The following is a 12,633-nucleotide window of genomic DNA, read 5'->3' on the forward strand; positions in this document are numbered from 1 at the left end:
TTGCCCTCCCATCACGGTGCCACTCAGCATGACTGTTTACCAAGCATCTTTCTTTTTCACCCTCTTTTCCTCTATTATGAGAATTTTTTTGCTGCTTTACTTCCTTTCTTTCACTACTCATTACTTAGTTTCCTACTTAAGCAATTTCACAAATATAAACACCTTTTTATAATTCCATTATCCTTTCTGCCAACTCCTTCCCTGGAATATCATTTTATCTTGTCTTCCTTTAATTTTGCTTATCCCTTTTCTGAGTAAAACAAGGAGTACATCTGGATTAAGAAAGTTAAAATTTGTAGTGTAAACTGAATTAATAATTTTTTTTAAAAATTTCAATTTTTTAAAAGTTCCCTTCATATTCTCAATAATAAAAGGCTTCATCTCTCCCTTTTCTAAATAAGCTTGAAAATCATTAGCAGTTAACTTTTTTTTTTTCTGAATCTTTTTTTTTTAAATTATATATATATATATATATTTTTTATAATATTATCCCTTGTATTCATTTTTCCAAATTACCCCCCCTCCCTCTATTCCCTCCCCCCGACGACAGGCAATACCATACATTTTACATGTGTTACAATATAGTCTAGGTACAATACATGTGTGCGAATATCATTTTCTTGTTGCACAATAAACATTAGAATCCGAAGGTACATGCAGGCCTCTCTATATTCCTCCTGCTGGTCATTTCTTACCGAGCAATAATATTCCATAACAAGAAGTCTTAAGTTTGAGGGCGCACTTTGTAAGTTGGCTGATTGGCTCAATTGCTGAGGTATGGTGCTGATAATATCAAGTGGGTTCAATTCTCCATGCAGGTCGTGGCGTTTATCCCTAGGGATTTATATGAGCTAGCCATCATTTGTTCTCACACATGTATCTCACATGCTCCATCAAATAGCTTTAGGACAATTGGGAATGCAGTCCTATTCTATCCTGCTTTTACTCATTGGGAATATTGGGCTCTTTTAAAATTTTTAGTTGTGATACAGTAGAAAACAGCTTGGTACCATTTGAGGAAACCTTTCCTGACCAGTCCACCGGGTCTTCAATCGTGGGTCTCGAAGGAGGACATTACCTGTAAAGCAAAAGCCTGTAAGGCAAAAAGCCTGTAAGGCAAAAAGCCTGTAAGGAAATAAGGAGGGAGACAGCTCTGTGGGGTTCAAAGCAGCTCAGCTTTATTGAGGAACAGGATTCAGCTTATATAGGTTGGCTCAGTAGTGCCACGTATACAGAGAAGCACTGTGCAATGCATTAGGGAGGGGGTTCGTAAGATCATAAATCTGTCGACAGTTCTTTGTTGAAACTGGAACATCCTGTGGTTGTTCTGTGAAGCATGAAGTTCCGGAGCCAGGAAATGGGTGGGTGTAACAGTTCCAGTACAATGATGTTGACACAGCTGCTGTTTATTATCTTGGACCCAGGGGTATGGGCTCCTGGCATGTCCCCCTTTTTTCTTTTAGCAGGGTGGGTAGCCTGTCTTAGGCTATGTGACCTGTCTCCGGTAATAGGGTGCTATAGATGATATATAACCAATAGGACAGTGCCTTGGCACCTCCAGTATTGGCAAAGAGGAAGCATGCCACCAAGTGCTGTCTTAGGTCATCGGGGTCAACCACACCAACTCGGGGGTACGCCATACCGAACCCTGTCTTAAGCGGGTGGAAAACAGACCTCTCGAGGTTGCCCGTCATGGCAATTGTGTGGTCTTACTGCCATGGCTCTAAAAGTAATAAATCAAACCTCAAAGCAACCACTATCCGGGGTCACACTAATCCTGTCATTGGCTAGACCACAGCCTGTTCAGGGGGGGGCATAGCCTAGACCCAACCCGTCGGTACCAAGGTTCTTTTATTAGCTATTCAGTAAATCTTAAGGGGTCTCCGATGGACTCCATTTCCAGCTCCGACACGTGGTGACCTTCAGCAGGATCAACGCCAGACCAACGGTGGTAAAAGATATGTGCTTTCTTGTTAATTGCTGCGTCCACCTGAGACTTAACAAAAGCTGTTATTTTGTTAAACGCCCAAGGGCCAAAGGATATTAATAAAAGGAGGCCTATAAGTGGCCCAAGGAGGCTAGGGAGGAGGGTCGAAAGCAAAGTGTAATGTGCTCTCCTGGCAGTTACAATTACTAGCTTAATAACCGGTAGCGCACTCAAGAACAACCACGTGTAATCTTAAAAGCCTTTATTATACCTACTCACATAATGCCCTAACTGATGCCCTGACTTGTTGGTTCCCGAGTGAACACCTGGTCAGAAGACCCACGTGTTCACTACCAAAACCCTTACCTCTTTTGGCTATCCATCTTGGCTTGGCCACCCAGGCTAGGAAGCCAGGGTGAAGAGCGTCAGATTAAAGAGGGCGATTGCTGCCTGCAGTGGGCTTACATAGGGCCTGTGAGGTCACACACACAGCCAATCAGTGAGAGAGTCACCCATTACGAAGCTATCTCAATATGGCCAGGATCCCGCCCAAGGGCAGTCCTAATATCCACAGAAATTACTTCCGGGCCTCAATCTCCCAATGCGCTGTGGCACCCATTTAAAGGCCCCTTACAGCCAAGGGGAAGTAGAAAACCAATTTTGGTACCAGGATTCTTGTTGTTCCCTTTCTTTTTTCCTTTTTTCTAGGCTATCTCTGACCCTCTGTAAACTATTTTCAACTAGGCCTAGTTTATCTGAATAGAAACAGCATTCTTCTTTAAGTGCTGCACATAAACCACCTTGTTGTAGGAAAAGGAGATCTAGACCTCTTCTATTCTGTAACACTACTTCTGCCAAGGAAGCGACTGAGTCTTTAAGATGTTGAAGGCCTGTTTGTAATTCTTGGAGATCTTTATCTATGGCTGCACTGAGTTGATGATATTGAGTATTGGATTGAACAAGGGAGGCTACTATACCAGTACCCATTCCCACTGCCCCTAGGCCTAAAAGGATAGTTAAGGTTAATGCTGTTATCGGCTCTCTTTTTTGTCTAGATAAGGGGGTCAGTCCCTTGTCCCAAAACTTGAGAAAGTCCTCGGTTGGGTGAATGGTAACGTGAGGGAAGAGAGCGACGAGGACGCAGTAGTCCCTTTGTTGGAGAAACTGGGAAGTTTCTATAAAGGTAGTAAGGCCCGAAGAGCAGGCAAAATAGGACCCATCAGGGGCAGACACGTATGCAGCAGATAGCAAAATTGCAATAGAAAGATTACAAATATCATTCAACTGCCAGGGGGGAAGCATGCCGGGACCTAAGAGGCAAGTCCCCAGGCCTGAAATTTTGCTAAGGGTTAGTCCTTGTTTTTCCTCAAGTCCCCATCTGAGTGAGGAAGAATCATTTGTAAATATTGGCATGCCGAAATGGGCCAATCCTTCATAAAAGGAGGGGGCGGAGGAGTAACAGACCCAACATTCCTCCAAATATGAAATGTTGAGCTGATGAATAGCCTGTATCGGAAGCATTCACTAATGATAGTACTATAGAAGTAGATGGAGAGGGACTCGGGGGAAGGGTAGGGCGAAACAGAGGCGGTTTGGAGAGCGGGGAAGGAGACATTCCAGGGTTAGGTGTGGATGGTAAAAAGGGGGGGTATATGGGTTGGATGATGATCTTTAGGGTTTCCAGGATTTTGATCACGATTGGGGCGGAGTTCTCGATTGGGCCCCATTGCAACAGGGGTTTTGGTTGCGGGGATGGTTTTAAGAAGTTTGATGGTAAATAGAAGTCCATCATCATAACGTATCTTATATAATCTCAACCCCCAGGTTACTCCTTTTTCCCAGGAGGTATATTTTTTTCCTGCATCAGTGAAACTGACTCGAAGGGGGTGGCACCATGAGTGTTGGCATGCTGGTATTTTTCTCCAGTTTCTTGAGTCTACCTTATGATGTGTATAGTTGGCTGCGACTGTGATGTAGTCCCATGAGGAGGAGGGGTGCCAGTAGGTGTCTCCGGTTGTTTCACAGCCCCACGATCGACAAAAGAATTCAGTAGGACCGCCACACTTGTATGCCAAGGAATGATCTCTATGGGTCCCGGGACAGACATAAAAGGGGACAGTCCTTAGCATACTTCGTCTGTCATGTGCTCCACAACCACCAGCCTCTCCCAGGGCAGTTGTGGCTTCGGGACTCCAGGCATTTCTGTTAGGGGGAGCGTTTTGGTTATGATAGTCTTCTAGGTCCCATGGGTAAGGTGCCCCTAGAGCCAATTTACAAAGGTCCGGGTATAGAGTGGGCCACCAATCGGAGGTGGAGATTTGTGAGGTACTCCAGATGACGTCTCCCCAACCATTTTTAACTACCCATGTATAGTTGTATAAGGTGTATGGGGTAGCATTTATTAATCCTATGAGTCCAAGAAACAATCCCGCAGAAAGCATTATGAGTAGGATAAGTGGATGATCAAACTGGGCAAGGAATAGAAGGCTTGGATTTGCAAAAGCATGCAATAGCAAGGAGAATAAGTAGCAACAATACAATAAAGATAAAGATAAGTGAGGGTTGGATATACGTTACCAAGCGTGTCGGAGGTGATGTACTCGGTTACCTGTAAGATAGCAGAAATAAAATTTCTCAGGGGCTATTCCCTGGGTTGGTTTAAAAGCTTTATCATTCGATCTGGAAGCCATCTGGCATTTTGTGCTTGGGTGTCATAAACACACGCATGTCCTTTTCCCCATATAAGGACGGGGTCAGGGCCATGCCATTGATTGGTCAATGGATCTTTCCATTTTACTTGTGCATAATTGTCTGCTGTGGAAGGATGCCAGAGGCGATCTGCTGCAGATGTTCCCCTTTCATCCAGGGTTAGATAATTGAGCACAAAGAGTGCATGATTTAGTAATGTTTTGTGATTACCAGCTCGTGAATAAAGAATCTCAGGTCCAGATTGTAATTTTGAGAACATTCTTTTCAGTGTCTGATGAGCTCTCTCAACAATACCTTGACCTTGGGGGTTATATGGGATACCAGTAATGTGTTTAATACCCAGGTGTGCACAGAATTGCTTAAAGGACGAGCTAGTGTATCCTGGGCCATTGTCTGTTTTAAGGATTTTAGGCTTAGGTGTGGAAACCAAGGAGGCCATGATATGGGCGATGACGTGTTTAGTAGCTTCTCCTGTTTGTAGGGAGGCAAAAAGGAAGCCACTAACAGTATCAATAGAGACATGAATGCATTTAAGTTTGCCAAATGGTGTGAAGTGGGTAACATCCATCTGCCAAAGTTCTCCAGGAATGAGACCACAGGGGTTAACTCCTAGGTGTGGCTCGGGTAGGAGTACTAGACATCCCGGGCATTGTTTAACTATTTGTCTAGCTTGTTCTCTAGTGATTTTGTAATGTTGGCGTAAAGTATGAGCATTAAGATGGTGCAACTCATGTGCTTTAGTGGCGGCATCCACAGGGGAGGCATTTAGAACTGTTGCCAGGAAGGCTTGTCTGGAGGCTAGATCTACTACGCTATTGCCTTCTGTCAGGGGGCCAGGGAGATCGGAGTGTGCTCTAATATGACAGATAAAGAAGGGGTGATTCCTATTCAAAATAAGTTTTTGTATTTGGGAAAACATAGGGGAAGCGTTAGTAGAGGGCTTAATATAAGGAACTGTTTCAAGCAATGGAATAGAATTGGCAATATATGCACTGTCAGTGTAGATATTCATTGGGCCGGGGATATTTTCAAAAACCCAAAGCATGGCTGCTAATTCTACCAGTTGAGCTGAAACATAGGGTGTATGGAATGAGGTGAGGGCCGCATCAACTGTAACCCTGGCGGTGCCTGAAGAAGATCCATCAGTGAAAATTAGATGAGCTTTTTCTAGAGGGGCTGTTTTGGTGACACGTGGAAAGGTTACTGGGGTTTCTTTGAGAAATTGAATGAGCTTATCTGGGGGATAATGATTGTCAATAGTCCCTTGGTAAGAGACGGAGGCAGTAGCCCAGGCATCATTATTTTGTTGAAGCCAAGATAACTGTGTACTAGTATATGGGCAGACAATGTGGTCAGGGTCTTTTCCAAAGAGCTTGACAGAGAGAACTCTCCCTTCCTGTAAGAGGTCTCCTGTAAGGAGTGGATATGTAGGGAGTATTTTATTAGGTGTAGCGGGACTATGGATCCAGTACAGGGGCATTTCCTGCCATAACAGTCCAGTGGGAGAAAAGGTTGTGGAAAAGATGAGAAGCCATAATTTTTTCTGGGGGTTATAGTATCCCATTTTCTGGATAGATATAGCCTGGTTAACTTTTTGCAAGGCAGCTTCACCTTCTATAGTCATAGTACGTGGAGAGGTTCCGCTTTCCAGGTAAGGAATTGTCCCCTAGAGAGGGCTGCTTGAACTACTCTTATCCATTCCCCGGGTAATAGATGCCCGCCTTGGCCGATAGCTTCAAGAGCTGACAGGGTAAATGGCGCATTAGGGCCGTACTTCTTTACTGCAGAATGTAAATCGTTAATACTCTTAAACTTGGCGGTCTTATATTTTTTATCTCCTGTGCTCCTTTCCGTCTCACTGTCACTGTCCGAGGCATTTACAGCCTCGTCCTCTTCCTCTGAAACCTCCGCTTCTTGCTCTGACTCACTTTGTTCCTCTCTTTCTGCCTCCCCCTTCTTTTTCTCTTGAGGTGATTGTTTCTCCTGACTTCTTAGGAAAACAGGGAAAGTCAGAGAGGTAGGCTAACCTATGTTATTTCTGAGAGATTTCGAGGGGATTTTAGAACGTCCCTTGGCTGTCTTTCCCTGTCCATTTTTGTAGGGGGAATTTTAAGAGGCAATGTATGGGATAAAGACTCCTTAAGTGAATGTTGAAGAGCAGAGAGCTCTTTAGTCATTTGAGCATATTGAGTTTGTAAATCTAAAACTTCTCTAAGCTCACGCACCCGTCTGGTTAGGTCCTTTTTTGCAGAGATTAAGTTTGGGGGCGAAGAGACAGGGAGGGCGGAGGATTGATAATTATTTATAAGAAAAATATCTTGGGGATTGTATGCCCCGGCCTCTTCCTCTAATTCGGCCGCATCGGCATCATCAAGGATTTCATCATTATTAGTTTCGTTTTTAGGCGAGGTTTTTGAAAGCGTCGGAAAGACAGGAAAGGAAAGGTTGTCTCCGGCGGGGAGAGGGGAAGAATATGTAGGGAGAGGCGGGTAAATAGATTGAGGTTGTGGGGGGGGAATGTCAATTATGACGGACGGGGGTCGAGAGGGAATTTCTGTTTTCTTAGGAAGGGATTGCTTAGAGGCAGCACGAGACAGTGGCCGTAGATAAGATTCTGCATTTGTAACTAATTGCCGTACTTTGCCATCAGAAGAGGCACTTTCGACCACTTCATTAATTAAAGTCCAATATGAAAATACATTAATGGGAACAGATTCGGATCCCTCTGTTTTAAGTAAATTATTTAGATCGCGCCCCACTTTCTGCCACTTAGCGGGATGTATTTCAGGGCCATTAATTATGAACCAAGGGCAGACTTTGTCAATATAAATAAAGAATTTTATAAGATCTTTCTTTTTGACTTTAACTCCTCGTTCCTTAAAACTACCTTTAAGGTCCTTAATAAAGGCCTGCTCTTTTGATAAGGTAGATCCCATGAATGCGACAGACGATCACTTACCCTTAAATTACGGGGCTCAGAGTAGACGCGAGACGTGACCAGGTCTTCTCGGAGCGGGTTCTCTGTGGTCCGGACGAAACTTCTACGTGGTCTGTCGGGTCAATGTCCAGTTTCGAGCCCCGCGTTGGGTGCCAGTTGACCCGTCCACCGGGTCTTCAATCGTGGGTCTCGAAGGAGGACATTACCTGTAAGGCAAAAGCCTGTAAGGCAAAAAGCCTGTAAGGCAAAAAGCCTGTAAGGAAATAAGGAGGGAGACAGATCTGTGGGGTTCAAAGCAGCTCAGCTTTTTTGAGGAACAGGATTCAGCTTATATAGGTTGGCTCAGTAGTGCCACGTATACAGAGAAGCACTGTGCAATGCATTAGGGAGGGGCTTAAGGGCCTGTGACCGGATTCGTAAAATCATAAATCTGTCGACAATTCTTTGTTGAAACTGGAACATCCTGTGGTTGTTCTGTGAAGCATGAAGTTCCGGAGCCAGGAAATGGGTGGGTGTAACAGTTCCAGTACAATGATGTTGACACAGCTGCTGTTTATTATCTTGGACCTAGGGGTATGGGCTCCTGGCACTTTCCGGTTTTGAATCCAGAGACAAATTTAGTGAGGAAGAACTTTCTAACATTGATAGTTACCCAAATGCAATAGTGGGTGACCACTTTCCCGGTAATTTAAAGGGAGGCTTCTTATTCAAGTAGATTCTGTAGTCTCTGAAGTCGTTTTCAGTTCAGACTGACTGTGAGCAAGTGTTGAGGGGGAGAAGGGGAAGCAAGTGAAATCAGAAATTATCAGAAATACATAGCTACATTTGTATTCAAATCTTCCCTTTTGGATGGTGTCTTGAAGTCAGGATAAAATGGAAGACAAGGTAAAGCCTTTGATACCGACTGGGTTTTTCCTCAGGCTTCTTGTGAAGATCAGGCAAGATAACATTTTAAAGCAATGGCACATTTATTGTTTAGTCGCATCTAAATCTTACTGTGATCATTTGGGAGTTGGCAAAGATACTGGTGTGGTTTATCACTCATTTTACACATGAGGAAACTGAGGCAAACATAGGTTTAAGTATCTTGTCCAGAGTCAGATAAATAATGTTGCGGTTGAATTTGAACTCAACTGCTCCCGCTTGACACATAGTAGGACCTTCACATGTAAATACTTGTTTCCTTTCCTAATGTTCATCCTTGATTCTTCAGACTGGGCCACTTTTCCTCATGCATGGCTTCCTCACTCTGTTCTTGTGGTCCCTTTCTCCACTTGTATTCTTCCTTGAACCTCAGTTTTGGGAAAGGGTCTTGACTAGCCATTTCTCATGCCCTGGACTTAGTCACCATGTTCTCATACCTTCCTCTCTCCCTCCTTCTCCTTTAACAGTTGCTCCTTTTACCAAATTAAAAAGTTTCTGCACAAACAAAACTAATGCAAACAAGATTAGAAGGGAAGTAACAAATTGGGAAAACATTTTTATACTTAAAGGTTCTGATAAAGGCCTCATCTCCAAAATATACAGAGAATTGACTTTAATTTATAAGAAATCAAGCCATTCTCCAATTGAAAAATGGTCAAAGGATATGAACAATTTTCAGATGATGAAATTGAAACTATTTCCACTCATATGAAAGAGTGTTCCAAATCACTATTCATAAGAGAAATGCAAATTAAGACAACTCTGAGATATCATTACACACCTGTCAGATTGGCTAAGATGACAGGAACAAATAATGATGAATGTTGGAGGGGATGTGGGAAAACTGGGACACATGCATTGTTGGTGGGAGTTGTGAAAAAATCCAACCATTCTGGAGAGCAATCTGGAATTATGTCCAAAAAGTTATCAAAATGTGCATACCCTTTGACCTAGCAGTGCTACTATTGGGCGTATATCCCAAGGAAATACTGAAGAAGGGAAAGGGACCTGTATGTGCCAAAATGTTTGTGGCAGCCCTTTTCATAGTGGCTAGAAACTGGAAAATGAATGGATGTCCATCAAATGGAGAATGGTTGGGTAAACTATGGTATATGAAGGTTATGGAATATTATTGTTCTGTAAGAAATGACCAACAGGAGGAATGTAGAGAGGCTTGGAGAGACTTACCTCAACTGATGCTAAGTGAAACGAGCAGAACCAGAAGATCATTATACACTTCAACAATGATACTATATGAGGATGTATTCTGATGGAAGTGGATATCTTCAACAGAGAGAAGAGCTAATCCAATTCCAATTGATCAATGATGGACAGAATCAGCTACATCCAGAAAAGGAACACTGGGAAATGAGTATAAACTGTGAGCACTGTTTTGTTTTGTTTTGTTTTGTTTTCCTTCCCAGATTATTTGTAGCTTCCCAATACAATTCTTCCTTTGCAACAACAACAACAAAATTCGGTTCTGCACATATATATTGTACCTAGGATATACTATAAAATATTTAATATGTATGGGAATGCCTGCCATTTAGGGGAGAGGGTGGAGGGAAGGAGGGGAAAAATTTGGAACAGAAGGGAGTACAACAGATAATGTTGTAAAAAAAATTACCTATGAATATATAATGTCAAAGAAAATGTTATAATTATAAAAATTAATTTAAATTTTTTTTAAATCCTAAAAAAAAAAAAAAAAAAAAAAAAAAAAAAAAAAAAAAAAAAAAAACCAAAACCAAAAAACCAACAACAGTTGCTCCTTTTTATGTTGTCTTCTCATTGGAATGTAAGCTATTTGAAAGCAGCATCTTTTTGCTTTTCTGTAACCAGAGCTTAGTATAGTAATGGCACATAGGAAACTCTCAATAAAATATTTTATTCCCTGAGTCTACAATTTGATTCTTTGAGCACATAGTGTAATGCCAGAGAAACTGAGGCAAGATAGAGATTAGAGTTTTAAATATTTTATTTGAAAGGGAGAGATTTACTGGGACCAAATGGATTCATGGTTTGGTCCCAGGGCTGAATGACAATATTATCCCTAAGAATCCAGCATCCAGCAAGAGGTAGGGGGGTTCCAAACTCTGGCAATCAGGAATCTCTGGGCAGGAACCATTAATTCGATTCTGACAGGTTGGGGGGGGGTAGGACCATAAATTCTAACAAACTGGAAGTTAAGAAAATGTCTGGCTACAGACAGAAAGTCTGGATTCCCCGTTTTTGAGTTTACACATTGATGATTTATAACCTCTGAGCTAAACCAGTCTTAATGCACCCGAGGCGGGGTGGGTTTGCAAGTAAGGGGATTGAGCCAGAACAATTAAGGAAACTGAGGCAGAACACTTAGGGAAACTGAGGCAAAATAATTAGGGAAACTGAGTCAGGACAATAAAAGGACAACAATAGGAAGCTGTCAATGAAATATTATATTCCCTGAGCCTACAGTCTCCAGTGAGAGTGATTGTTTTTTTTGTTTGTTTGTTTGTTTTGTTTTTTGTTTTTTGTTTTTCTTCCCAGATTATTTTTACCTTCAGAATACAATCCTTCCTTTGCGACAGCAACAACAAAATTCGGTTCTGCACATATATATTGTACCTAGGATATACTATAAGATATTTAATATGTATGGGAATGCCTGCCATCTAGGGGAGGGAGTGGAGGGAAGGAGGGGAAAAACTCGGAACAGAAGGGAGTACAAGGGATAATGTTGTAAAAAAAAATTGCCTATGCATATGTACTGTCAAAGAAAATGTTATAATTATAAAAATTAATAATAAAGAAAATTACCTGATTGGGAAAGGATGGATAAATCCCAGTTCACTCTCTGTTTTTAAACTTTTCCCTTTCTCAAATTATCGGTGGGGTTGAGACACACCCTGGGCCCTTCTCACACTGGAAACTAAAGTTATTTATTGGTAGGACTTGAGAGAGATACAGGGTTTTTTTGAGACAATAAAAATTTGGGGGTCGGGGGATTGATTGAGGATGAGAATAGAGGAGAAATGGAAGGCGAAGCAAAAAGGCTCACGAAAGTGAATCTGAGGAAAAACTCAAAATAAGAATGGATTTTAAATCCAGTTCTGTTCACAACTGGGAAGGTAGGAGTTGAGAATGGCAACCAGAGGTAAGCTGGAACCATTCACCAACTAGAGGCAGTCTACCTCTATTTAGTTTATCTTTTCAGAATGAGTATTTTCACCTAGGAAATTATGAAAGACTAAATATCAGGACTTGATTTTTGTTTTGCTAATTGTAGACAAGGAAATGTCGGAGAAAATGGCAATAATGCAGATTAAATCTTAAAAATATATTTTGCATACAATCCTTCCCCCCTACCCCCACCCCACCCCCGCCCGTTGTTAAACCTTTATCAGTACACAAAGAATTATGCCATTTCTCTGTCTTCATCACCAACGATTATTAAGGGATTTTTATTTATTTACTTATCTATCCATCTATATTTTTACGAAGGAGAGTCACTAAGCGTACACAAAGGAACAAGAGAAAGCATGTGCCATAGAAGGGCTTCCAATCTATTTGGAGTTGGAGGTGGCAGGACATTTTTCTTTTCTTTTCTTTTCTTTTTTTTACATGTTAAATATATTACAGTATATTCTAGATACAATATATGTGTGTAGAACCAAATTTCTTGTTGCACAGGAAGAATTGGATTCAGAAGGTAAAAATAACAGTTTACACTCATTTCCCAGTGTTCCTTTTCTGGATGTAGCTGATTCTGCAGGACATTTTTCTAACATGACAGATAATAATAGGAACTAGCACCAATTCGATGGGTAATGAGATTTCTGCTCCCCTATGGGAACCCACTATTTTGTAACCGGGAAAACTCTTGTTAGCCCTGAAGTCAGCAAGCTGAGAAGCCAGCACCCTTCTGTGAGGCTCGGGGAATAGAATGATCAAGAAGAGTAATGAGTGAAGGTCTGAGAAATGTCTGCTGGAAACTGGCTGAGGAAGAAGCTTCAGAGAAAACCGCCAGAGAAGCAGAGGATTAGCCTGGTATGGAGAGGGGAGCAGAACAGTGAAAGTTAGAGGGACAAGAGCTAGCAAAACGAGCCTCTTTGTATCAGAGATGGAGCTTCAGTCTCTATAGTACAATTAT

General features: G+C 42.0%; 1 long non-coding RNA gene across 1 annotated transcript; it reads right to left on the minus strand.

The window, feature by feature from the left end:
• Nucleotides 1-1,156: 1,156 nt before the first annotated feature.
• LOC141539906 (uncharacterized) lies at nt 1,157-8,225 on the minus strand. The gene is made up of 2 exons (XR_012481408.1): nt 7,596-8,225; nt 1,157-4,535 (listed from the first exon to the last, which is right to left on the minus strand). It is a non-coding gene; the product is annotated as an uncharacterized LOC141539906 (long non-coding RNA).
• Nucleotides 8,226-12,633: the final 4,408 nt, after the last annotated feature.

Source organism: Sminthopsis crassicaudata, chromosome 4 (genome assembly GCF_048593235.1).
Source record: "Sminthopsis crassicaudata isolate SCR6 chromosome 4, ASM4859323v1, whole genome shotgun sequence".
NCBI lineage: Eukaryota > Metazoa > Chordata > Mammalia > Dasyuromorphia > Dasyuridae > Sminthopsis > Sminthopsis crassicaudata.